Source organism: Pristiophorus japonicus, chromosome 14 (assembly GCF_044704955.1).
Source record: "Pristiophorus japonicus isolate sPriJap1 chromosome 14, sPriJap1.hap1, whole genome shotgun sequence".
Taxonomy (NCBI): domain Eukaryota; kingdom Metazoa; phylum Chordata; class Chondrichthyes; family Pristiophoridae; genus Pristiophorus; species Pristiophorus japonicus.
The window spans coordinates 160,717,624-160,745,015 of NC_091990.1; the positions used below are offsets into that span (position 1 = coordinate 160,717,624).

General features: G+C 44.3%; 1 long non-coding RNA gene across 1 annotated transcript; it reads right to left on the minus strand.

Annotated features, from left to right (window-relative positions):
- Positions 1 to 1,769: 1,769 nt before the first annotated feature.
- On the minus strand, positions 1,770 to 27,311 carry LOC139280170 (uncharacterized). The gene is made up of 4 exons (XR_011596637.1): positions 27,140 to 27,311; positions 20,318 to 20,500; positions 16,381 to 16,501; positions 1,770 to 2,146 (listed from the first exon to the last, which is right to left on the minus strand). It is a non-coding gene; the product is annotated as an uncharacterized lncRNA (long non-coding RNA).
- Positions 27,312 to 27,392: the final 81 nt, after the last annotated feature.

The window sequence follows — 27,392 nt, forward strand, 5'->3', positions numbered from 1 at the left end:
AGACTGATCCCTGGGATGGCATGACTGACATATGAGAAGAGACTGGATCGACTGGGCTTGTATTCACTGGAGTTTAGAAGAATGAGAGGGGATCTCATAGAAACATATAAAATTCTGATGGGATTGGACAGGCGAGAGGCAGGAAGAATGTTCCCAATGTTGGGGAAGTCCAGAACCAGGGGTCACAGTCTAAGGATAAGGGGTAAGCCATTTAGGACTGAGATGAGGAGAAACTTCTTCACTCAGTGTTGTTAACCTGTGGAATTCTCTACCGCAGAAAGTTATTGAGGCCAGTTCGTTAGATATATTCAAAAGGGTGTTAAGATATGGCCCTTATGACTAAAGGGATCAGGGGATATGGAGAGAAAGCAGGAAAGGGGTACGGAGGTTGAATGATCAGCCATGATCTTTTGAATGGTGGTGCAGGCTTGAAGGGCCGAATGGCCCACTCCTGCACCTAATTTCTATAGTGATCTTGATTGCTACTGAGAGAGCTGTCCTCACTCTGGTCTAAGACTTGAGATCTGGTTGCAGGAGGTGGCAGAGCTCTGTGATCACGTCCTGAAGAGCAGCCTTTGAACACACTATTCCTCAGTGAAATTGATGTAGCATTGCTGGTGGAATATCCTCTGAGGTTAAGGTCTCCTGTTGCCAGCCCTGTTGGGACTCCTCCCTCCCGCCATATTTTGCTGTCTTTCTCACTGCCTAAATTGCAAGTGACGGTGAAGTCGGAGCATAAGGTCCAGTGCCAACACAACCCCCATGAAACAATATAAATGTTGTACTTTCAAGTCTGCCCTCAATGAAAGTCATGAATCTTTAACAGCTAGAACAGTCCTTCAACTGCAAATTGGTGAAATCTGTCAAAACGCGTGTCTGCCTATGTGGTACTAAGCAGTAACTATTATTAGCTGACTAAAATCTCACCCGATGTTGGCACCTTTAAATAGCACTCCTCCAGCTGACATCTTACTGAAACACAACAGCAGAAGCTGTCGTTGTCAGTGCCAGGCGCTAAAGCAGGAGGCAAGGACCAATTTTTCTTCCGGGGCAGAGCGATGACGTCAGTATCGCCGGCGCAGCCGAGCAGGGTGCTGCATGCTAGCACCACCGCAAAACCCCTGCTGAATTTAGCGGGAGGTGCTGTTCTTGCCGCACCCGGGCGAAAACTCATTTGCTCCCCACTAGCGCCCCTGGGGGTGCTAACAGGAGGTGTAAAGTAGCCCAATTTCTCCCCCAAAGGAACTACTCAAGTGCCAAATGCATTCCAGAGAAATGCCACAAGACTGATCCCTACTATCAGAGGTCTGAGTTATGAGGAACATCTAATAAAAACTTATATTCAGCCTTGAATGGAGGAGACTGAAATGATAATCTTGTAGATGTATGTAAAATAGTAAACAATAGGGAAAATAGAATCCGGACTATTACTTCAGATGACTTGTGATCTTCGTTGCAAAGTGAAATGAGTTTGAGCTGTGTCACTGCAGTTTCCAGTCGATAGTAGAGGAGGAAAGGGATGGGAGAGCAAGAGAAGGAAGGTAGGAAAGAAGGGAAGAAGAAAGGAAGGGAATGGGGAGGGAAGGGAAAGGAAAGAAGGATGGACATGTATTTAATATCCCACCGGAAAGATTTCTTGTGTACTGCACTGTAGTGTCAGGCTAGATTATGTGCTAAAGTCCATAGTTGGGTGAGACTTGAATCAATTGTGTTAGTGAGGCTTCTGCTCAGTATCTGACTGTTCCAAAATTCAAGCATTCAATGTAAACTTAACCAAGTTGTCATTGTATTTTTAATCCACAAATGGGACAATTGCAAATTGCAGCCATCACTGTTTTCTCCTGTGATGCTCAAAATTTATGCAGTGACATGTTATCTTCAGTGTACAAATTGCAGAGTAGAGACCAAATATACAATTATAACTCAAAATGTGAACACATGCAATCCAATTTTTAAAGGATTAGAAACTAGACACAGTTCAATTGTCGGTTGATGCTAAAATATGTGCAGCATGTAAAGCAGCTGGAAGTCAGTTACTTGCAACCAATAAATGTTACTTTTGGTGCAAGATCTCTTGGAGGTGGCCTCACCTAGATTCACTCTGATGATTTGACTATTCCTCATGTGTGCAACACTGATCCAAAAACTAGGAAAGGACAATGGAGGTATCATTAGCTCCTCACAACCATTTTCCTGGTGAAGTTATTCGCATTTACTGTTTCCATAAAATTGTTCCCAAATGGGGCCCAAGTATTTGGCATATGCTCAACAAGGGAGTCATACAAAGGTTTGCAACAACATTTGCATTTATATATCAACTTTACAGAGGTGCAATTAAAAAAAAGTACTCCGAAAGATGTTCCTTAATAGTGGTCAATCAGCAAAGGATATACTAAATAAATCGTCCAAACGCATTTTTTCTAGCTTGGAGATCAGATGTGGCAGAAGACAGTTTTTCTAAAAGACCATTATTTATGTGTAAGTCCAGACAGTGAGTATGTTAGTTTATGGGGGTATACAAGTGAATCCCAACCGTGTCCTCAGCCAACATACAGACTTTCAAACAAGGCCGTTGGAACAGTGATCAGGAATGGGAAACTTGACTGATTTTATTAGGAAGGCATATGGCATGTTGGTCTTTATTGAAAGGGGATTAGAATAAAATAGTAAGGAAGTCTTACTACAATTATACAGGACTTTGGTGAGATTGTAACTGGAGTACTGTACACAGTTTTGGTCTTCTTATCTGAGGAAGGATATACAGGGTACTTGTCTTAGAGAAGGGGCAACAAAGGTTCACTAGATTGATTCCTGGGATGAGAGGGTTGTTCTATAACAAGAGATTGAGTAGATTGGGCCGATACTCTCTGAAATTTAAAAGAATGAGAGGTAATCTTACTGAAACATAAGATTCTGAGGGAGATTACCTCTGAGGTAAATGCTGAGAGGTTGTTTCCCCTGGCTGGAGAGTCTAGAACTAGGGGGCATAGTCTCAGGATCGGGGATTGGCCATTTAAGACTGAGATAAGGAGGAATTTCTTCATTCAGTGGGTTGTGAATCTTTGGAATTCTGTACTCCAAAGGGCTGTGGATACTGAATCAGTGCATATATTCAAGGCTGAGATAGATTTTTGGACTCTAGGGGAATCAAGGCCTATGGAGATTGGGCAGGAAATTGAATTGAGGTCGAAGATCAACCAATGAATAGCAGAGCAGGCTCGAGGGGCCGTATGGCCTACTCCTGTTCCTAATTTTGAAGTGCTTATTTATCCCTTCTTCACTCAGTATGGCTTAGTACTACACTGGATGATGCAGTGTACTCTGAGTCAATATGTCTGGGGGGGGGAGGGTGGGTGAGTAGCATTTCACGAACTCCTAAATTATGTAAATCATTCTCTGCAGCATATCCTGCAAGTGTCTTTTGACTTACTTACCACCTTCTATTATTTACTGCCAGCAAAAACAAATTATACGCATTAACAAAGGTCAAGTAGCTCATTCTATTTTTCTTCTAAAGGTGGTAATTTTGCATAATGTCTTCTAATGGATAGCTTAAATTACCATAGACAGTAAATTACCTTGCTGAAAATACTATGCTTTTTGTTCAGTGATGAATATGCACAATGTGTTTATACTTCGAGTAAAAGAAGCTTAACACACACACACTACATGATTCATGCTTGTCATGTTTGACCTTTCATCATGCTGAAACTCTTTACAAGATTCGTCTTGTTGGTGCAGCTATGGGCACTACCATTTTAATATCAGTACAATACCCTATCCTTACCACCTTTGGAGAACTAAGCAGAATTGAACCTGCAATGAAAGACTGTTGTACTTTAAAATAAAAGTCTGGCAAGGTAAAGATGCCCAGAGGGTTCTGTTTTATTTGTTCTCGCGCTGTAGGATACACTGCAAGGTTACAATACTAAAGCAAAATATTGCGGATCCTGGAAATCTGAAATAAAAACAGAAAATGCTGGAAATACTCAGCAGGTTAGACAGTGTCTGTGGAGAGAAAAACAGAGTTAACATTTCAGGTCAAGGACCTTTCGTCAGAACTGGAAAAAGTTAGAGATGTAACAGATTTTAAACAAGTGCAGGGGCAGGGAAAAAGGGGATGGGAGGAAAGAACAAAAAGGAAGGTGCTGGTGTGCAACGGCCATCACACGTTAAAACAATCCACGCACAGGCATCTTCCACCCTTCAGGATGTCGTTCGGGACCTGGAATATTAGGTCCTTCATTGAAACACCTGTGAACTCATTCCTTTTTGGCGTGGAAGCAAGTCATCCTCGACACGAGGGACCGCCTATGATGATGAGAAGGCACGTGTGATTAAATGAAAAAAGGTATGATTGTACAAAGCAAAAGGAGATGGTATGGGACAAGTAAAGAAACTGAAGATGAGTCTAGAAGAGGTGTAAATGGGAATGGCAGAATCACCAACAGCTGCCATCTGAAAAAATAGGGGCAGAGGTTATGGTCTGAAATTGTTGAACTTGATGTTGAGTCCAGAAGGCTATAAAGTGCTTAATCGAAAAATTAGGTGCTGTTCCTCAACTTTACGTTGAGCTTCGTTACAACAGTGTAAGAGCCCAAGTACAGAGAGGTCAGAGTGGGAGTGGAGTGGAGAATTAAAGTGACATGGTTATAATAATTGTCCACTCATAGTTGCCCTGAGCGGGAGATGGTGGGCTGCTTTCTTGAACAGCTAAGGGCCTTGTGTTGATGGTACTCTCACAATGGTATTAGACAGGATACCATACCTCGGGAGCCTCTTATCAACAAGAGCAGGCATTGACAACAAGATTCAATACCGCCTCCAGTGCGCTAGTGCAGCCTTTGGCTGCCTGAGGAAAAGAATGTTTGAAGACCAGGCCCTCAAAACTGCCACCAAGCTCAAGGTCTACAGGGCTGTAGTAATACCCGTCCTCCTGTATGGCTCAAAGACATGGACCACGTAAAGTAGACACCTCAAGTCACTGGAGAAATACCACCAACAATGTCTTCGCAAGATCCTACAAATCCCCTGGGAGGACAGACGCACCAATATTAGTGTCCTCGACCAGGCCAACATCCCCAGCATTGAAGCACTGACCACACTTGATCAGCTCCGATGGGCAGGCCACATAATTCGCATGCCATTCACGAGACTCCCAAAGCAAGCACTCTACTCGGAACTCCTTCACGGCAAATGAGCCAAAGGTGGGCAGTGGAAACATTATAAGGACACCCTCAAAGTCTCCCTGATAAAGTGCATTAATGATTTAGACGAGGGGATTAAATGAAGTATCTCCAAATTTGCAGATGACACTAAGTTGGGTGGCAGTGTGAGCTGCGGGGAGGATGCTATGAAGCTGTAGAGTGACTTGGATAGGTTAGGTGAGTGGGCAAATGCATGGCAGATGAAGTATAATGTGGATAAATGTGAGGTTATCCACTTTGGTGGTAAAAACAGAGAGACAGACTATTATCTGAATGGTGACAGATTAGGAAAAGGGGAGGTGCAACGAGACCTGGGTGCCATTGTACATCAGTCATTGAAGGTTGGCATGCAGGTACAGCAGGCGGTTAAGAAAGCAAATGGCATGTTGGCCTTCATAGCGAGGGGATTTGAGTACAGGGTCAGGGAGGTGTTGCTACAGTTGTACAGGGCCTTGGTGAGGCCACACCTGGAGTATTGTGTACAGTTTTGGTCTCCTAACTTGAGGAAGGACATTCTTGCTATTGAGGGAATGCAGCGAAGGTTCACCAGACTGATTCCCGGGATGGCAGGACTGACATATCAAGAAAGACTGGATCAACTGGCCTTGTATTCACTGGAGTTCAGAAGAATGAGAGGGGATCTCATAGAAACGTTTAAAATTCTGACGGGTTTAGACAGGTTAGATGCAGGAAGAATGTTTCCAATGTTGGGGAAGTCCAGAACCAGGGGTCACAGTCTGAGGATAAGGGGTAAGCCATTTAGGACCGAGATGAGGAGAAACTTCTTCACTCAGAGAGTGGTGAACCTGTGGAATTCTCTACCACAGAAAGCTGTTGAGGCCAATTCACTAAATATATTCAAAAAGGAGTTAGATGTAGTCCTTACTACTAGGGGGATCAAGGGGTATGGCGAGAAAGCAGGAATGGGGTACTGAAGTTGCATGTTCAGCCATGAACTCATTGAATGGCGGTGCAGGCTCGAAGGGCCGAATGGCCTACTCCTGCACCTATTTTCTATGTTTCTATGCAACATCCCCACTGACACCTGGGAGTTCCTGGTCAAATGTCCTGGGAGAAGTAGGAGGTGCAATTAAGGTAGCTATGATGATCTTGAATAGTGGACGATTTAGCATGGGTAGTGCATTGGCAGGAATGATTAAAAAGCTTATTGAGATGACAGCAGAGTACGCTTGTACCCGCAAGTGGAGGAAGTGCATCCGGGAAGGCGCTGAGCACCTCAAGTCTCATCGCCGAAAGCATGCAGAAATCAAGCACAGGCAGTGGAAAGAGCGTGCGGTAAATAAGTTCCACCCACCCCTTTCCTCAACAATTATCTGGCCCACCTGTGACAGAGACTGTGGTTCTCGTATTGGACTGTTCAGCCACCTATGAACTCATTTTAAGAGTGGAAGCAAGTCTTCCTCGATTCCGAGGGACCGCCGATGATGATGATGAGAGAGGATCCCAGACAAGATAGATCATAGTTTAGAAGCTAATGGATAAGTGGAAGCTCAGAGAGACACACATGAACCAAAAACCAGGAGCAGTCAGACACTCGGGAATGTTTGAGAAGCAAATCTAGAATAAAATATATATACACGGGAATGCTAGAAGCATTAGAAATACGATACTGGAATTGGAGGCTGTTGTGCCAGCAGGGAACTGCCAGGAATATCAGAAACATGGCTAAAATGAGATGATGGAAAGCAATATAACATTTAGGGGTATAACTTCTTTAGCAGATAGAAAAGGAGGTGCTGTAGCTCTCTAAGTCCAGGAGGTAAAATAAATCGATTATTTTTTTTAATTCATTCATGAGATGTGGGCGTCACTGGCAAGGCCAGTATTTTTTGCCCATCCCTAATTGCCTTTGAGAAGATGGTGGTGAGCCGCCTTCTTCAACCGCTGCAGTCCATGTGGTAAAGATACTCCCACAATGCTGTTAGGAAGGGAGTTCCAGGATTTTGGGCTCAATTTTCCCCAATGCCATTTTTTGGCGTACTGCAAGAGTTACACTTGTTTCTTTTGGCCCCGACTACTCAAAAAACTAGCAAGTTTCCCGTTCTATTTTTTGAAATTGGCGCTGCGCAACCTGTCCTTTAGCTTCGGGGAGTGGAGCCCTAATGTCTGCACCGAAAAAACGATGCCTCCCCTTCTACGTTTTTGACATGATTGCTATGGGTGCGCTTGTCCAGTCCAGCTCCCAGTCTGTATTTGGCCGTTTTTAAAGAGCCAGTTGTGTGTGAGAACTTTAATTCTCATTGGAAAAATTGGAGCTGCAATACAAGATGCAACGTGGCTCAAGGACCAAGAATTTCTTACAGGATGAAGTGGAGGCCCTAGTTACTGTGATTGAGGCCAGATGGTACGAGCTGAGCACCAGCAGAGGTCACATGAAAGTTTCACTAAAATAAATGAAGAAACGCTGGAGCCAACTTGTGCTGGTTTTTCTTAAGTGCCCAGAAGGCGTTTTGGGAGTGGTCACATACGCCGCCCTAGGAAAAATGTAAGTTGGCCAAACTTGCATAAATGTGAAAAACTGGCAGACATCAGGTTACAACTCTATGACACAAAAAAAAATGAACCTAAAAAAGTCGTAACTAACTGAGTTACGCTGACGCACAATCTTTGGGGAAACTTGGATATTTTAATTTAGGCCAAAAAAGCGCTCGTGCCAAAAAATGTCGCAGATCACTGGAGAAAATTGAGCCCTTTGAACCAGCGACGATGAAGGAATGGCAATATACTTTGAATTCAGGATGGTGTGTGACTTATAGGGAAACATGGAGGTGGTGGTGTTCCCATGCACCTCCTACACTTGTTCTTCAAGGTGGTAGAGGTCACGGGTTTGGGTGGTGCTGCCAAAGAAGCCTTGGGGTGTTGCTGCAGTGCATCTTGTAGATGGTACACCAGTGGTGGAGCGAGTGAATGTTTAAGGTGGTGGATGGGGAGCCAATCAAGTGGCCTGCTTTGTCCTGGATGGTGTCGAGCTTCATGAGTTGTTGTTGGAGCTGCACTCATCCAGGCAAGTGGAAAGCATTCCATCACACTCTTGACGTGCCTTGTGGATGGTGGAAAGACTTTGGGGAGTCAGGAGGTGAGACATTCGCCACAGAATACCCAGCCTCTGATCTGCTCTTGTTGCCACAGTATTTATGTGGTTGGTCCAGTTAAGAATGTTGATGGTGGGGTATTTGGCGATGATAATGCTGTTGAATGTCAAGAGGCGTTGGTTCGACATGCTTGTTGGATAGTCATTGCCTGGCACTTATGTGGCGCGAATGTGTAGACTTGAACGGATGTGGCGGACAACTGGTTTAGCCATTCATCGACAGATCTGGCTCAAACACATAAAACACTATCAGTTCTTACTCTTGTCTACAAAATCTGCTCACTATTCCAGGATTATTCTGGATTGCAAAAGTAACCCCAGGCTACTATTCTCTACTGCTAACCATCTCCTTAAACCCATCTCTCCTGTCTCCACCACACTCACCTCCAACCACAAGTGTGAGGCGCTCATGGACTTCTTTGTATCAAAGATTGAGACCATTCCAATCATTCTGGATTGCAAAAATAACCTCTGCGAGTTCCTTTCCTTCACCTAGCCCACTGGGCCAAACTTCATCTGATGCTCCCATCTGCTCTAGCCCCAAACTCATATCTTTCTCTAGTTTCTCTTTGATCTCCCCTCTTAATCTCTTCAAACTCATTTTATCCATGAGACCCACTTCCTGCTCTCTTAACTTTTTTCCCACTAAACTGCTGACCACCCAATTTCCTTTTCTGGCTCCCATGTTAGCTGACATTGTTAATGGTTCTCTGTCCTCAGGTGCTGTTCCCCTCTCCTCAAAAAAACAACCCTTGACCCCACTTTGTTTGCTAGCTATCGCCCCATCTCCAACCTCCCTTTCCTGTCCAAAGTACTTGAAGGTGCTGTTTCCTCCCAAATCCGTGATCATCTTTCCATTAATTCAAATGACATCCTTTGTGACTGTGACAAAGGTAAACTATCCCTCCTCATCCTTCTGGACCTGTCTGCAGCCTTTGACACAGTTGATCACTCCATCCTCCTCCAACACCTCTCCACCAATGTCCAGCTAGGTGGGACTGCACTCACCTGGTTCCATTCTTATCTATCTAATCGTAGCCAGAAAATCTCCAGTAATGGCTTCTCTTCCCACTCCCGCATCGTTACCTCTGGTGTCCCCCAAGGATCTGTCCTAGGTCCTTTCTTATTTCCCATCTATATGCTGCCCCTTGGCGATATCATCCAAAAACACAGAGTCAGTTTCCACATGTATGCAGATGACACCCAGCTCTACCTCTCCGCCACTTCTGTCGACCCCTGCTTGCTATCTAAATTGTCAGACTGCTTCTCCGATATCCAGTACTGGATGAGCAGAAATTTTCTCCAATTAAATATTGTGAAGACCGAAGCCATTATTTTTGGTCCCCGCCACAAACTGCGTTCCCTAACCATTGACTCCATCCCTCTCCCTAGCATCAATCTGAGGGTGAACAAGACTGTTCGCAATCTAGATGCCATATTTGACCCTGAAATGAGTTTCCAGCCACATATCCGCGTCATAATTAAAACTGTCTTTTTCCACCTCCGTAACATCGCCCGCATCCGCCCCTACCTCAGCTCTTCTGTTGATGAAACCCTCATTCATGCCTTTGTTACCTCTAGACTTGACTACTCTAATTCACTCCTGGCCGGCCTTCCACATTCCACACTACGTAAGCTTGAAGTTATCCAAAACTCAGCAGTCCGTGTACTAACCCGCACCAAGTCAAGATCACCCATCACCCCTGTGCTTTCTGACCTACATTGGCTCCCAGTTAAACAATGCCTCGATTTTAAAATTCTTATCCTTATTTACAAATCACTCCATGGACTTTCCCCTCTCTATCTATAATCTTTTTCAGCCTCACAATCCCACAAGATGTCTGTGCTCCTCAAATTCTGGCCTCTTGAACATCCCTCATTATAACTGCTCAACTATCGGTGGACGTGCCTTCAGCTTCCTGGAACTCCCTCCTTAAACATCTACGCCTCTCTATCCTCCTTTAAGACGCTCATTAAAACCTATCTGTTTAAACAAGCTTTTGATCATCTGCCTTAATTTCTTCTGTGGCTCGGTATCAAATTTATCTGTTTGTCTGTAACACTGCTGTGAAGCGCCTTGGGACATTTTACTACGTTAAAGGTGCTATATAAATAAAAGTATAATGTTACTTGCCACTTATCAGCCCAAGGCTGAATATTGTCCAGGTCTTGCTGCATGCGGGCATGGACTGCTCATTATCTGAGGAGTTCCGAATGGTACTGAACACTGTGCAGTCATCAGTGAACATCCCCTTTTTTGACCTTATGAAAGAGGGAAGTTCATTGATGAAGCAGCTGAAGATGGTTGGGCCTAGGACACTGCCCTGAGGAACTCTTGAAGCGATGTCCTGGGGTTGAGATGATTGACCGCTAACCACCACCACCATCTTCGTTTGTGCTAGGTATGACTCCAGCCAGTGAATTGAATTGGCTGAAGACTGGCTTCTGTGATGGTGGGGACCTCAGGACAATGCCAATATGGATCATCCACTCGGCATTTCTGGCTAAAGAAGGTAGTAAACGTTTCAGCCTTATCTTTTGCACTCACATGCTGGGCTCCGCCATCATTGAGGATGGGGATAATCATGAAGCCTTCTCCTCCTGTTAGTTACTTAATGGTCCACCACCATTCATGACTGGATTTGGCAGGACTGCAGAGTTTTGATCTGATCTGTTGATTGTGGGATTGCTTAGCCCTGTCTATGGCATGCTGCTTCCGCTTCTTAGCATGCATGGCGTCCTGTGTTGCAGCATCCCCAGGTTGGCACCTTATTTTTAGGTATGCCTGGTGCTGCTCCTGGCATGCTCTTCTACACTCTTCATTAAACCAGAGTTGTCCCAGACTTCTCCATCACCATCACCATGGGTGGTACACAGTCGGGAGGGAGTGGCTTTGGGAGTCCCCAACATTGACTCTCGTAATGATAGGGTGAGGGATATGCCAGGCCATGAGGTTACAGATTGCGGTGGAATACAATTCTGCTGCTGATGATGGCCTACAGCGCGTCATGGATGCGCAGTTTTGAGCTGTTAGATCAGTTCTGAATCTATTCTATTCAGCACGTTGGTAGTGCCACACAACCCGATGGAGGGTGTCCTCAGTATGAAGACGTGACTTCGTCTGACTGTGCATTGGTCACTGCTACCAATGCTGTCGTGGACAGATACAACTGCGACAGGTAGATTGGTCAGGACAAGGTCAAATAGGTTTTTCCCTTGTGTTGGTTCTCTCACCACCTGTCGTAGGCCCAGTCTGGCAGCTATGTCCTTCAGGACTCGGCCAGCTCGGTCAGTAGTGGTGCCACCAAGCCACTCTTGGGGATGGACATTGTAGTCCCTCATCCAAAGTACATTCTGTGCCCTTGCTACTCTCAGTGCTTCTTCCAAGTGGTGTTCAACATGGAGGAGTAATGATTCATCAGCTGAGGGAGGGCAGTAGGTGGTAATCAGCAGATTTCCTTGCCCATGCTTGGTCCAGAGTCAATGTTGAGGACTCCCAAGGCCACTCCCTCCCGACTATATACCACTGTCTGCCACCCTTGGTGGGTCTGTCCTGATGGTTGGATAGGACATATCCAGGGATGATGTTGGAGGAGTCTTGGACATTGACTGAAAGGTATGACTCTGTGAGTATGAATATGTCAGGCTGTTGCTTGACTAGTCTGTGGGGCAGCTCTCCCAATTTTGACACAGTCCCCAGATGTTGGTGAGGAGGACTTTGCAGGGTCAACTGGGCTGATTATGTGGGAGATAGAAAGCTATAAAATTAATTACTCTGGTTAATCATTTGCAATGCTAAAAAATCAATGTTAATTCAGAGGAGAGGGATATGCTATAGACTACCAGGTCAGCATAAGGAGTTTAATTCACCCTGTGAAGAGATAATAAGAGTATGTAAAAACAGGAAAGTTATTTTAAAAAACAGACTTGAACTGAGAATGCGCGTAAAATATCCAAATATTAGTCTTCTCATCGTTCAGACATTGATGAAATAAAGTCACCCAAGGAAGCAGTTGAGGCTAGCTCATTGAATGTATTCAAATCTCAGATTGATAGATTTTTAACCAATAAGGGAATTAAGGGTTATGGGGAGCGGGCGGGTATGTGGAGCTGAGTCCACGACCAGATCAGCCATGATCTTGTTGAATGGCGGAGCAGGCTCGAGGGGCTAGATGGCCTACTCCTGTTCCTAATTCTTATGTTCTTATGTTCTTATGTATGTGTGTCAGAAATATTTGTAATTGACACTACGTGAACCTTTGTGAGATTAGGGCATCCCGGCTGCAATATAAACGGGTGATCTGGCGCTGGCTGCTGCATATACATCATCTTCCTCCTTCTGCTCTTTCTCTATATTTTCCTCATCTGAAGATTGGTCATCCTCCACCTGTAATCCTCTCTGCCGCACAATGTTGTACAGGACACAGCACACCACTATCATTCTGAAGAGCACCTCCAGACCAATTGAAGCACCTAAAGCACATCTTCAACATGTCAATCGCTTGTTCAATTATATATCTGGTGGTCATGTGGCTCTCGTTGTGGTGCTTCTGCATCTCATTGGTGGGATTCCTCACAAGTATCTTCAGCCAGGTTTGAAGGGGGTATCCCTTATCTCCTACTAGCCAGCCCTTAAGTCTGCTTCCTGGAACGCAAAGGTCTGGAATGTTGGACTGCCACAGTATGAAAGCATCATGACAGCTCCCAGGAAATCTGGCACAGACCTGCATGAACCTCTTGTAATTGCCACCAGTTGTGCATTGATGGTTGAGTATCCCTTGCAGTTTATAAAAACTCCTGGTTGCTGTGGTGATGCTCGGATTGCCACGTGTCCAGTTGATGCACCTATGGGAATCCAGCCAGAGAAGTGAATCCGAGTGCCCGCTCATTTTGGCTATTGTCATCACAGGGGAAATTTAGATAATTGTCAGCTCTGGCAAACAATCCATCAGTAACCTGCTGTTTGCATTTATGTGCATCCGACCGGGAGATCCTGTACATGACGCCTTTAACACCGTTGAAATATCCCGAGGCAAAAAAGTTGACGTCAATAGTCAGTTTCACAGCCATTGGTAATGCATGGCCACCAGGTCCAGCAGGGAGCAGGTCTTCTTCCAGGAGGCTGCAGATGTCTGCCACCACCTGACATGACAACCTCAGCCTGTGGAACCACTGCTCTTCCAAGATGTCAAGGAAGCTGAGACTCTGTCTGTAAACCCTGTGACATGGATAATGCCTCCTGCAACCTTGACGCCTTTCCTGTGGACCTCTCTCCTGTGTACGTGCTGATGCCACAGAAGGTGATGGACTTACTTCTTCTGATGTGCTGTCAAACACATACAACGTGTCTCCCAGCCTGATCTTGTCAGTTTGAAAAAAGCTGTGTCCACAGTCCCATAAGGGCTCTCTGCGAAACATTTGTCAGAGGGAACTGAGACAGCACCTGCAATAAGTGAGCTTTTATTCAGATTGGATAATGGCAAGTTTAAATACTCACCTGAACTGCTGCTCAAACTCGTCTCCGAGTTCCTTGTTCAGTTTCTTGAGCCCCGGGAAACCAGTGCTGCACAAGTTACATTTGGAGCCAAGTTTAAAACAATTTACAAAGACCTCGTCTAAGGACGTTAATTGCGCCAGAATGCAACAACTTCGGCATGTAGATTTCTTGCCAGCATCCAAAAATGCCTCCATTAAATCCGGAAGTGGGCGCATTGGAGCAGAGTTGCATTCCCGATCGAAAAACAAAAAATGTTAAACCTTATTCACCCGCTCCCAACCCACCCGTACCTGGGGGTTAAAAATTCCTCCCTTTGTCTTCACAAAGACTTTGCGGTGGTCACTACTACCAATGAACATAGGAACAAGAGTGGGTCATTTATCCCCTCGAGTCTGTTCCGCCATTCAGTGAAATCATGGCTGATCTGTATTCTAACATCCTTTACCTGCCTTTGCTCCATATCCCTTAACACCCTTGGGTAGTAAAAATCTATCAATCTCAGATTTAAAATTACTAATTGAGCTAGCATCTACTGCTTTTTGTGGGAGAGTTCCACACTTCTACCACCCTGTTATTGTTATAATGCTATTATTGCCAGACGTTCCTGCAATAGGTTGCACCAGTGAGGACAATGTCAAGCAGTTTACTTCGTTGTGTTGCTTGCTTCACAACCTGACCCTGAAAGCAAAAAAGATAGTGCACTTAATTGGAGACAAAAAGAAAGACTTCCATTTATATAGCACCTTTGACGACCTTGTGATGTGCCAAAGTGCTTAACAACCAACGATATAATTTCCTCTCCAAAGTCCTTGAACGTGTTGTCATCTCCCAAATCCGTGCCCATGTTTTCCAGAACTCCATGCTTAAATCCCTCCAATCAGGTTTCCGCCCCACCACAAATTACATCTCATGTGACTGTAATCGTGGTAAACTATCCCACTTCATCCTTCTCAACCTGTCTCCAGCCTATGACACGGTTGGCCATACTATCCTCCTCCAACGCCTTTCCTCCATTGTCCAGCTGTCTGGGACTGCACTTGTCTGGTTCCATTCTTATCTATCCAGTTATAGCCAGAGAATCGCCTACAATGGCTTCCTTTCTCGCCCCCGCATTGTTATCTCTGGACTCCCCCCAAGGATCTATCCTCGGCCCCTTCCTATTACTCATTTGCATGCTTCCCCTTGGTGACATCATCCAAAAACACGTCATATTCCACATGTACACTTTACATGTAGGTTCTGCATGCACACCCAGCTCTACCTCACCGCCTCCTCGCTCGACCCCTCCACTGTCTCTAAATTGTCAGACAGCTTGTCAATTTCCTCCAACTAAATAATGGGACGACCGAAGCCATTGTTTTCGGTCCCCGCCGCAAACTTCTTTTCCTAACCACTAACTCCATCCCTCTACCTGGTAACTGTCCGAGGCTGAACCAGACCATTCGCAGCCTTGGTGCCGTATTTGACCCAAGGTGAGCTTCTGACCACAAATCACCATCAACACCGCCTACTTCCACCTCCATAACATTGCCCAACTCCACCACTGCCTCAGCTCATCTGCTACTGAAACCCTCATCCAGGACTTTGTTATCTCTAGGCTTGTCTATTTCAACGCTCTCCTGGTTGGCCTCCCATCTTCCAAACCCCTATAAACAAACTCATCCAAAACTCTGCTGCCCGTCTCCTAACTTGCACCATGTCCCGTCCACCCATCACCCCTGTGCCGCTGACCTACATTGGCTCCCAGTCCAGCAATGCCTTAATTTTAAAATTCTCATCCTTTCAAATCCTTCCATGGCTCCGACCCTCCCTAACTCTGTATTCTCCTCCAGCCTTACAATCCTCTGAGATAATCTGTGCTCCTTCAATTCTGGGTTCTTGCGCATTGCTTATTTTAATTGGTCCACCATTGGTGCTCTCAGCTGCCATAAACTCTGGAATTCCCTCCCTAAACTTTTCCGCCTCTCTACCTCTCTCTCCTCCTTTAAGGTGCCCCTTAAAACCTACCTCCATCTGTTCTAATATCGTCTTATATGGCTTGGTGTCAAATTTTGTTTGATAATGCTTCTGTGAAGCACCTTGGGACTTTTACTACGTTAAAAGGGCTATATAAATGAAAGTTGTTGTTGTTAAGTGTCGTCACTGAATTCACTTCTGGACAACGTACCTCAGTAAGTATATATTTACCTTGGAGGGGGTGCAGCACAGATTCACCAGACTGATACTGGTTCTTGCGCACTGCTTATTTTACCATTGGTGGCTGTGCTCTCAGCTGCCTAGGCCATAAACTCTGGAATTAAATTATGACGACAAGTTGCGTAAACTTGGTACAAAAGATTGAGATGTGATCTCATAGAGATCTTTAAAATTATAAAAGGATGCAATAGGGGAATCCAGAACAAAGGGGCAAAATGTTAAAATTAGAGGTAGGCCATTTAGGAGTGAAATCAAGAAGCACTTCTTTACAGAAAGGGTAGTAGAAATCTGTAGCTCTCTCTGTCTTCCAGCTTGGTCAGTGGTGGTACTGCCAAGCCACACTTGGTGGTGGACAATGAAGTCCTTACCCAGAGTACATTCTGTGCCCTTGCTTCCCTCAGAGCATACTTCAAGTGATGTTCAACATGAAGTCAGTGGTGATCAGTGGGTTTCCTTGACCTTGATTGACCTGAAGCCACAAGTCTCTTCCTAAAAAAAAGAGAAAAGCTTTATTTTCAGAAAGATGAAATTCGAGTTTGGTGTCCCCATCGTCCTCAGTATGTTGCGACATTGCTAGGGACAGGGCTGCACATCCAGCAGTGAATGAGAACTTGCATTTATGTAGCACCTTAATGTAGCAAAACCTCCCAAAGTGCTTCACAGGAGCATTATCAAACAAAATCTGACACTGAGCCACATAAAGATATTGGGACAGGTGACAAATAGCTTGGTCAAAGAGGTAGATTTTAAGAAGTGTCTAAAGGAGAAGTGAGGAGAGATAGAAAGGCAGAAAGGCATAGGGAAGGAATTCCAGAGCTTAGGGCCTAGGCAACTAAAGGCAGTGTGGCAATGGAAATCAGGGAAATGCAAGAGTCTGAATTAGAGGAGCGCAGAGATCTCGGAGAGTTATGGACCTGAGTGAAGTTAGAGAGATAGGGAGGGGGTCGAGGCTATGGAGCGATTTGAAAACAAGGATGAACATTTTAAAATTGAGATGTTGCCAGATGCAGGAAACAATATAAATCAGCAAGCACAGGGATGATGATGAGTGAACAGGGCAGTGCTAGTTAGGATAAGGGCAGCAACTTTTGGATGAGCTGAAGTTTATACAGTGTGGAAGATGGGAGTCCGGCTAAGACAGCATGTGAATAAATGAATCTGGAGGTAATAAAGGCATGGATGAGGGTTTCAGCTGCCGATGGGCTGAGGTAGAGACGGAGACGGGCAATATTACAGAGGTGGAAGTAGGCAGTCTTGATGATGAGGGCATTAGCATTATATATGAACAGTTGAGAGAGCTTTAAAAGTAGGACCTCAAAGATAGTAATCTTTGGATTACTCCTGGTGCCACGTGCTAGTGAGTACAGAAATAGGAGGATAGAACAGATCAATGCATGGCTGGGGGGATGGTGCAGGAGGGAAGGATTTAGATTCCTGAGGCATTGGGACCGTTTCTAGGGAAAGTGGGACCTGTACAAGCCGGACGGATTGCACCTCAACAGAGCCGGGACCAATATCCTCGCGGGGGGTTAGCTATTGCTGTTGGGGAGGGTTTAAACTAGCTTGGCAGGGGGATGGGAACCTGAGAATAGATTCACTAGGGAGAGAAGCAAAGCTGGAATTGGAAACCAGAAAAGTAGAAAGTGAAGAGGAAACAAGGGTTACAAAGTAGACAAGGAAGTTTGGCAGTGCTAAATTGTATATACTTCAATGCATAGGGAATAAGGCAGATTAGCTGAGAGCACAGATGGACACTTGGCAGTACAATATTATAGCCATTACTGAGACATGGCTGAAAGAAGGGCAGGTTTGCAGTTCAACATTCCTGGTTACAGGGTTTTCAGACGGGATAGAGAGGGGGGTAAAAAAGAAAGGGTGGGTCGCACTATTGATTAAAGAAACAATTGCAGCTGTGAGGAGGGATGACATGTTGGAAGGATAATCAAATAAGGCCATATGGGGTTGAATTAAAGAACAAAAAAAGGGGTGATGACACTGCTGGGAGTGTACTATAAACCCCCAAACAGTCAAAGGAAGACAGAAGAGAAAATATGTAGGCAAATTCATGAGAAGTGCAAAAACTGTAGGGTAGTAATTGTAGGGGATTTCAACTACCCTAATATTAACTGGGATAAAATTAATGTGTAAGGTATAGAGGATGCGGAATTCCTAAAATGCATTCAGGAGAACTTTTTTAACCAGTATGTAGCAAGCCCAACAAGGGATGGGGCAGTTCTGGAATTAGTTTTAGGGAATGAAGCTGGGCAGGTGGAAGGGCTATCAGTGGGAGAGCATTTTGGTGCTAGTAATCATAATTCCATTAGATTTAGAGTAATTATGGAAAAGTACAAAGATAGACCAGGAATAAAAGTTCTCAATTGCGGAAAAGCCAATTTGCTAAGCTAAGATGGGATTTAGCCATAGTGGAGTGGAAGCAGCAACTTGAAGGTAAATCAATGTCAGAGCAGTGGGAGGCATTCAAGGAGGAGAACCTGAGGGTTCACAGCAAGTACATTCCCTTAAAGAAAAAAGGTGAAACTAACAAATCTAGAGCCCATGGATGTCAAGGGACCTAAAGGGTAGGATAAATAAAAAAGGGAGGCTTATGACAGGCACAATACTGCAGAACCTCTAGAGGAGTATAGAAAGTGCAGGAGTGCAATTAAAAAGGAAATTAGGAAAGCAAAGAGAGAGCATGAAAACATTTTGGCAATTAAATCAAGGAAAACCCAAAGATGTTTTATAAGTACATTACGAGCAAGAGGATAACTAAAGAAAAAGTACAGCCTATTAGAGACCACAATGGTAGATTGTGAGTGGAGACAGAAGACGTAGATATGGTTCTCAATGAATACTTTGTGTCGGTTTCCACAAAAGAGGGGCAATGCAGACATTGCAATCAGAGAGGATGAGTGTGAAATGTTAGATGAAATAAACATAGTTAGAGAGGAAGTATTAAGGGATTTAGCAACTTTGAAAGTGGATAAATCCCCAGGCCTGGATGAAGTGTATCCCAGGCTGTTAAGAGAAGCAAAAGAGGAAATAGCAGAGGCTCTGACCATCATTTTACAATCCTCTCTGGCTACAGGTATGGTGCGGGAGGACTGGAGGACTACTAATGTGGTACCTTTGTTTAAAAAGGGAGGAAGGAATAGACTGAATAATTACAGGCCAGTCAGCCTAACCTAGGCAGTGGGAAAATTATTGGAAAAAATTCTGAGGGACAGGATAAATCTTAATTTAGAAAGACACGAATTAATCAAGGACAGTCAGCATAGATTTGTTAAGGGAAGGTCATGTCTGATGAACTTGATTGAATTTTTTGAGGAGGTAACAAAAAGGATAGATGAGGGTAGTGCATTTGATGTAGTGTATATGGATTTTAGCAAGGCTTTTTATAAGGTCCCACATGGCAGACTAGTCACGAAAGTAAAAGCCCATGGGATTCAGGGCAAAGTGGCAAGTTGGATCCAAAATTAATTCAGAGGCAGGAAGCAAAGGGTAATGATTAATGGGTGTTTTTGTGACTGGAAGGCAGTTTCCAGGAGGGTTCCGCAGGGCTTAGTACAAGGGGCTCAATTTTCGCAAAGCTTTTTTTGGCGTACTTGAAGAGCTACGCCCATTTTTGGGGGGCTCAAGTACGCCAAAAAAAAATGTTCTAAGTTTCCCCGTTGGATTTCTTCCTTTTGGCGTGGCCTAACCTGTCCTTTCATTTTGGGGGTGGAGCCTTGATCTGCGCCAAAAAGATCAGGTTGCCATGGTAACCAGGGACACAATGCGAGTTGAAGCTGAAAAGTGAAACATACAGCCAGCTGCCAACACATTAAAACACATTGCATCAATTTAAAAACACATTGCATCAGCTTAAAAGCTCTTTAAAATATATTGCAGCAACTTGCCTCCCATTATTAAAGCCGGTCCCGCTACCCCCCGCCCCTGGCCGAAGGACTTGCCGGTCTGCTTGCCTAGCCCGCCCTGAGCCCCTTGCCCAGCTCTGGCTCGCGCCCGCCCCCCCCACCCACCCCGCCAAGTGCATTGCCAGTCCCCGTCCCCCGCCCCTAGCCGAAGGGCTTGCCAGTCCGCTCCCCCACCCGACCCTGGCCCCGAGTGCCTTACCAGTCCGCTCCCCCGCCCCTAGCCCAGGCCGTATGGCCTCCTCCCTCCAGGTCCCCTCACCTAACTACACCCGAATGACTTCCCCCCACCTCCTCTCCCCACTTCTCCCTCTCTCTCTCTCTCTCCCCACCCCCGCCCCGCCCGACACCTCTCTCTCCCTTCACATCTCTCTCTTCCCCTCTCTCTTACCTTTCCTGCTGCTGCTGTCCGGGCATCTGCTGCACTTACTTGTGCCGATTTCTTTAACTCTCCAGAAGGCTTTTCTGCACAGGTCACATATGCTGGCCTAAGCAGAATTGGAGTAATTCTCAGCTGGCCAAATTTGCCTAAATGGCCAGAATTGGCACAGGTGGCAGGTTACGCCCCCTTTGGCTGAAAAAAAACATTAAAAAAAATCATAACGAACTGAGTTCCGCTGGTGCAAATTGATTGGAGAAACTGTGGGTTTTTTTAAACTTAGGCCAAAAAAAGCAGCCTGCTCAAAAAAAAAGCGCAAATCACTGAGGAAAATTGAGCTCTAGGTCCCTTGCTTTTTGTGGCATATATCAATGATTTAGACTTGAATTTAAGGTATGATTAAGAAGTTTGCAGATTATACTAAAATTGGCCATGTGGTTGATAATGAAGAAGAAAGCTGTAGACTGCAGGAAAATATCAATGAACTGGTCAGGTGAGCAGAACAGTGGCAAGTGGAATTCAATCCGGAAAAGTGTCAGGTAATGCATTTGGGGAGGGCTAACAAGGCAAGGGAATACACATTAAATGGTAGGACACTGAGAAGTGTAGAGGAACAAAGGGACCTTGAAGTGCATGTCCACAGATCCCTGAAGAGAGCAGGCCAGGTAGATAAGGTGGTTAGGAAGGTATACAGAATACTTGCCTTTATTAGCCTAAGCATAGAATATAAGAGTAAGGAGGTTATGTTTGAACTGTATAAAACATTAGTTAGGCCACAGCTAGAGTACTGCGTGCAGTTCTGGTCACCACATTATAGGAAAGATGCAATTGCACGAGAGAGGGTACAGAGGAGATTTACGAGGATGTTGCCTGAACTGGAGAATTTTAGCTATGAGAAAAGATTGGATAGGCTGGGCATGTTTTCTTTGGAACAGAGGAGGCAGAGGGGAGACCTAATTGAGGTGTATAAAATTATGAAGGGCCTAGATAGAGTGGATAGGAAGAAACTATTTCCATAAGAACATAAGAAATAGGAGCAGGTGTAGGCCACTTGGCCCTTCAAGCCTGCTCCGCCATTCAATAAGATCATGGCTGATCTGATCATGGACTCAGCTCCATTTCCTGCCCGTTCCCATAACCCTTTACTCCCTTATTGCTCAAAAATCTGTCTACCTCGGCCTTAAATATATTCAAATGACTCAGCCTCTACAAGTCTCTGGGGTAGAGAATTCCATAGATTTACAACCCTCTGAGAGAAGAAATTTCTCCTCGTCTCAGTTTTAAATGGGCGGCCCCTTATTCCAAGTCTATGTCCCCTAGTTTTAGTTTCCCCTATGAGTGGAAATATCCTCTCTGCATCCACCTTGTCGAGCCCCGTCATTATCTTATGTTTCAATAAGATCACCTCTCATTCTTCTGAACTCCAATGTGTATAGGCCCAACTTACTCAACCAGTCTTCATAAGTCAACCCACTCATCTCTGGAATCAACCTAGTGAACCTTCTCTGAACAATCTCCACTGCAAGTACATTCTTCCTTAAATACGGAGACCAAAACTGTACGCAGAACTCCAGGTGTGGCTTCACCAATACCTTGTACAGGTGTAGCAGGACTTCGCTGCTTTTATACTCTATCCCCCTTGCAAAAAAGGCCAACATTCCATTTGCCTTCCTGATTACTTGCTGTACCTGTATACTCACATTCTGTGTTTGATGCACAAGGACCTTCAGGTCTCTCTGTACTGCACTTTGACATTTTTCTCCATTTAAATTATAATTTGCTTTTCTATTATTTCTGCCAAAGTGGATAACCTCACACTTTCCCACATTATACTCCATCTGCCAAATTTTTACCCACTCTCTTAATGTCTAGACCCTTTGCAGATTTTTTGTGACCTCCTCACAATTTGCTTTCCCAACCATCTTTGTATCATCAGCAAACTTGGCTACATTACACTCGGTCCCTTCATCCAAGTCAATATAGATTGTAAATAGTTGAGGACCCAGCACCGATCCCTGTGGCACCCCACTGGGCACCGTTTGCCAACCGGAAAATGACCCATTTATCCCAACTCTGTTTTCTGTTAGTTTGCCAATCCTCTATCCATGCTAACATATTACCCCCAACCCCATGAACATTTATCTTGTGCAGTAACTTTTTATGTGGCACCTTATCGAATGCCTTCTGGAAATCCAAATACACAACATCCACTGGTTCCCCCTTATCCATCCTGCTCCTTACATCCTCAAAGAACTCCAGCAAATTTGTCAAACATGATATCTCTTTCATAAAACCATGCTGACTCTGCTTGATTTGGAAAAGCATAATTCAATGTCCCGCTACTGCTTCCTTAATTATGGACTCCAGCACTTTCCCAACAACAGATGTTAGGCTAACTGGTCTATTGTTGCCTGCTTTTTGTCTGCCTCCATTTTTAAATAGGGACGTTACATTTGTGGTTTTCCAATCCGCTGGGGCTGCCCCAGAATCCAGGGAATTTTGGTAGATTACAACCAATGCATTCACTATCTCTGCAGCCACTTCTTTTAAGACCCGAGGATGTAAGCCATCAGGTCCAGGGGACTTGTCTGCCTTTAGTTCCATTATTTTACCGAGTACTACTTCATTAGTGATAGTGATTGTATTAAGTTCCTCCCTACCTAGAGCCCCTTGATTATCCACTATTGGGATGTTTTTAGTGTCTTCTACCGTGAAGACCGATACAAAATACTTGTTCAACATCTCTGCCAGTTCCCTGTTCTCCATTATTAATTCCCCAGTCTCATCCTCTCGGGACCAACATTTACTTTAATCACTCTTCCTTTGTACCTGTAGAAACTCTTACTATCAGTTTTTATATTTCGCACTAGTTTACTTTCATAATTTATCTTCACTCTCTTAATCATTTTTTTAAGTCATTCTTTGCTGGATTTTAAGTTTCCCAATCCTCTGGCCTCCCACTAGCCTTGGCCACATTATATGCCCTTGTTTTCAATTTGATACCATCCCTTATTTCCTTAGTTAGCCACAGATAGTTATCCCTTCTCTTAGTCTTTCCTTCTCATTGAGATATATTTTTGTTTCGAGTTATGAAATATCTCCTTAAATGTCTGCCACTGCTCATCAACCGTCCTATACTTTAATCTATTTTCCCAGTCCATTTTAGCTAACATTGCCTTCATACCTTTGTAGTCTCCTTTATTTAAGCTCAGGACACTGGTTTGAGATCCAACTTTTTCACCCTCCAGCTGAATTTGAAATTCAACCATGTTATGGTCATGCATTCCGAGAGAATCCTTTACTACGAGATAATTTATTAATCCTGTCTCATTTCACAGTACCAGATCTAAGATAGCCTGCTCCCTGGTTGGTTCCGCAACTTACTGTTCAAGGAAACTATCCCAGATACACTCTATGAACTCTTCCTCAAGGCTACCTTGGCCAATTTGCTTTGTCCAATTAATATAAAGGTTAAAATCGCCCGTGATTATTGACATTCCTTTTTTACAAGCCTCCATTATTTTTTGATTTATACTCCGTCCAACAGTGTAGCTACTGTTAGGGTGCCTATAGACTACGCCCACCAGCAAGTTTTTCCCCTTATTATTACTTATCTCCACCCAAATTCAACATCTTGATCTTTTGAGCCAATAACGTTTCTCACTAACGCACTGCTCTCATCTTTGCTTAACATTATTCACAAAGTCAGCTTAAATGGGAGCCAGAAAAGGAAGTTGGGTGGTCAGCAGTTTGGCGGGAATAGGGTCAAGGGAGTAGGAAGTGGGTCTCATGGACAAGATGAGCTTGGAGAAGTTATGTGGGGAGATGGGAGAGAAATTGGAGAAAGATGTGAGGTCAGAGCTAGGACGGGGGGGATCCTTAGAAACATAGAAAATAGGTGCAGGAGTAGGCCATCCGGCCCTTCAATAAAATCATGGCTGATCATTCCTTCAGTACCCCGTTCCTGCTTTCTCTCCATACCCCTTGATCCCTTTAGCCACAAGGGCCATATCTAACTCCCTCTTGAATATATCCAATGAACTGGCATCAACAACTCTCTGCAGTAGAGAATTCCACAGGTTAACAACTCTCTGAGTGAGAAGTTTCTCCTCATCTCAGTCCTAAATGGCTTACCCCTTATTCTAAGACTATGTCCCCTAGTTTTGGACTTCCCCAACATCAGGAACATTCTCCCTGCATCTAACCTGTCCAGTCCCGTCAGAATTTTATATGTTTCTATGAGATCCCCACTCATCCTTCTAAACTCCAGTGAATACAGAACCAGTCGATCCAGTCTCTCCTCATATGTCAGTCCTGCCATCCCAGGAATCAGTCTGGTGAACCTTCGCTGCACTCCCTCAATAGCAAGAATGTTCTTCCTAAGATTAGGAGACCAAAGCTGAACACAATATTCCAGGTGGGGCCTCACCAAGGCCCTGTACAACTGCAGTAAGACTTCCCTGCTCCTATACTCAAATCCCCTTGCTATGAAGGCCAACATACCATTTGCCTTCTTCACCGCCTGCTGTACCTGCATGCCAGCTTTCAATGATTGATGAACCATGACACCCAGGTCTTGCTGCACCTCCCCTTTTCCTAATCTGCCGCCATTTAGATAATATTCTGCCTTCGTGTTTTTGCCCCCAAAGTGGATAACCTCACATTTATCCACATTATACTGCATCTGCCATGTATTTGCTCACTCGCCTAACCTGTCCAAATCACCTTGTAGCCTCTTAGCATCCTCCTCACAGCTCACACTGCCACCCAGTTTAGTGTCATCTGCAAACTTGGGAGATATTAGAGGAGTTTGGCCCGGTGGACTCGGGGAAGGAAGTGAAGAGGCAGAGGCAGCTGAACGGATGGTCGCAATCTTAGAGACAAAGAAGTCCATGAGCTCCTCACACTTATTGTCAGAGGTCGGGGTGGAGATTGGGAAGAGGACTTTAAGACGGTTAGCAGTGGAGAATAGAAGCCGGGGGTTATCTTTGCATTGGCAAGATAACAGCAGGACCTGATAATGCTTAATGTGGTCCAGCCAAATCTGGTGGTGAATGGGTAAACCAGTTGTCCACCATATCCATTCACATCTGCGACCCTTGGACTTAAGTGTCAGCTGTGGTTCAGTGGGTAGCACACTTGCCTCTTGAGTCAGAAGGTTATGGGTTCAAGTCCCACGTCAGGGACTTAAGCACATAAATCTAGGCTGACACTCCAGTGCAGTGCTATGGGAAACTTTCAGATGAGACGTTAAACTGAGGCTCCCTCAGATGAACATAAAAGATCCCATGGCATTATTTAGAAGAGCAGGGGAGTTATCCCCGGTGTCCTGGCCAATATTTATCCCTCAATCAACATCACTAAAACACATTATCTAGTTATTATCACATTGCTGTTTGTGGGAGCTTGTTGTGCGCATATTGGCTGCTGCATTTCCCACATTATAACAGTGACTACACTCCAAAAATACTTCATTGGCTGTAAAACACTTTGAGACGTCCGGTGGTCATGAAAGGAGCTATAGATGCAAATCTTATCTTAAGGGAGCGAAGATGAGGGCCGTACGGGGAACGGACAGGGTGAGAAAGAGTAATTAATTTAATAGGGACTAGGGCATCAAACGTGGTGTGAGGGTGTGGTTGAGCAGCAGAAATGTCATGCTGAAGGGAGGGCCAAAGGCTGGACAGTTGGGAGTTCATAACTGCAGTTGGAAGAGAGGGTCAGAGAGCAAACAAAGGAGTTAGTAAGTTTTTAAAATTCTAACTTGTTAAAATAGCTTAAGATAGCAAAAGATTGGGGTGCTCACATTGGGGAAAGGCAAACCTGAGATAAAGATGAACAATCTTAAATTATTTTTGAAAGTTTCTTAAAATGTTTTATTTTTATTAAAATGGACAAATTTCACATTGCACAAAATTAGTTTTGCAGGTCCTGAACCTTTGTTTAGCAGTAAATACACTGTTAAAACCCCAGTTACACCTAATCCCTTTGGGTCTAACAATTTAATTTAACAGCGTAATTACGGCGGAAGAGCCAAAGTTTTCGTCCGTTTCAATGATGTAACGGATTGCCGGCTCTGTGGCGGAGGTCAGTTTCATTGCTGTCATTGACAGATCACAACTTCAGGATTTCCACTTGCGCCAAATCCCAAAGTTGCGGTCAGTTTCAAAGGCGGAATTCCGGGCCAAATAATTTTCAAACATAAAATATGTTGTAATACGCCATTTCTTTGCCAGTTTATAAAAGTGTTTTCCGTTCAATTTGTGCCGTTATATCATAATGGGTTTCCCATATCGACAGAAACATGAACCGAATCACTTTAAACTGTTATTTCTCTTCCGCTTTATTGCTGAGCCATTGTCAGTCGTTTGAATTTGGTCAAACTATTTAAGCTAAGAAGTAAGAATCTTCAAAAATCCCTCACTTTTCGGAAGTTGAATTTACTATTTAAATTAAGTGGCACGAGAAAAAAAGTTTACGAAGGGTCCCATCGGATAAGCACATGAACAAATATCGTAACGAAGAATGCACAAGCGTAATTCTGAAATCACTATTTATTAATTACAACGTTTCTTAATATAAATCAAACGAACATCAGCTTTTAGAATGCTGTTTCCTGCCTCGGCCCACATATCTTTTCTCATGGTGCATCATGCTTTCCGCGAACCCCCTTTGCATTAGTTCATATGCCTGGTCATCGTTTTTTGCAGCAATAACATGTTATTTGAGCAATATCAAATAGACTATTTTTTTTAGGAAAAAAAGCTTGAATGTTAAGCCGAACAGTTAAAATGATTAACCATCCAAAACGAACAATAAGGATGGAATGAATACCTTTCATCTCAGCGGATCGGGAATCTGAATGCAATTTTTGAAAATCAACACGACTGAAACAACTACGGTAAACATTAATATCAAAAACACATATAATACATTGCACAGTATAAACCAATGACAAAATACTGCGGCTGTACATATCTGAATGGGGGGGGTTGCAGCTATTTAACCTGATGTTTAAAACCAGCGGCTTTTTTTGCGCGCTCTTTCCCCCGCCAATTTTACATATCCTTGTCCGAAAAGTTGCAGC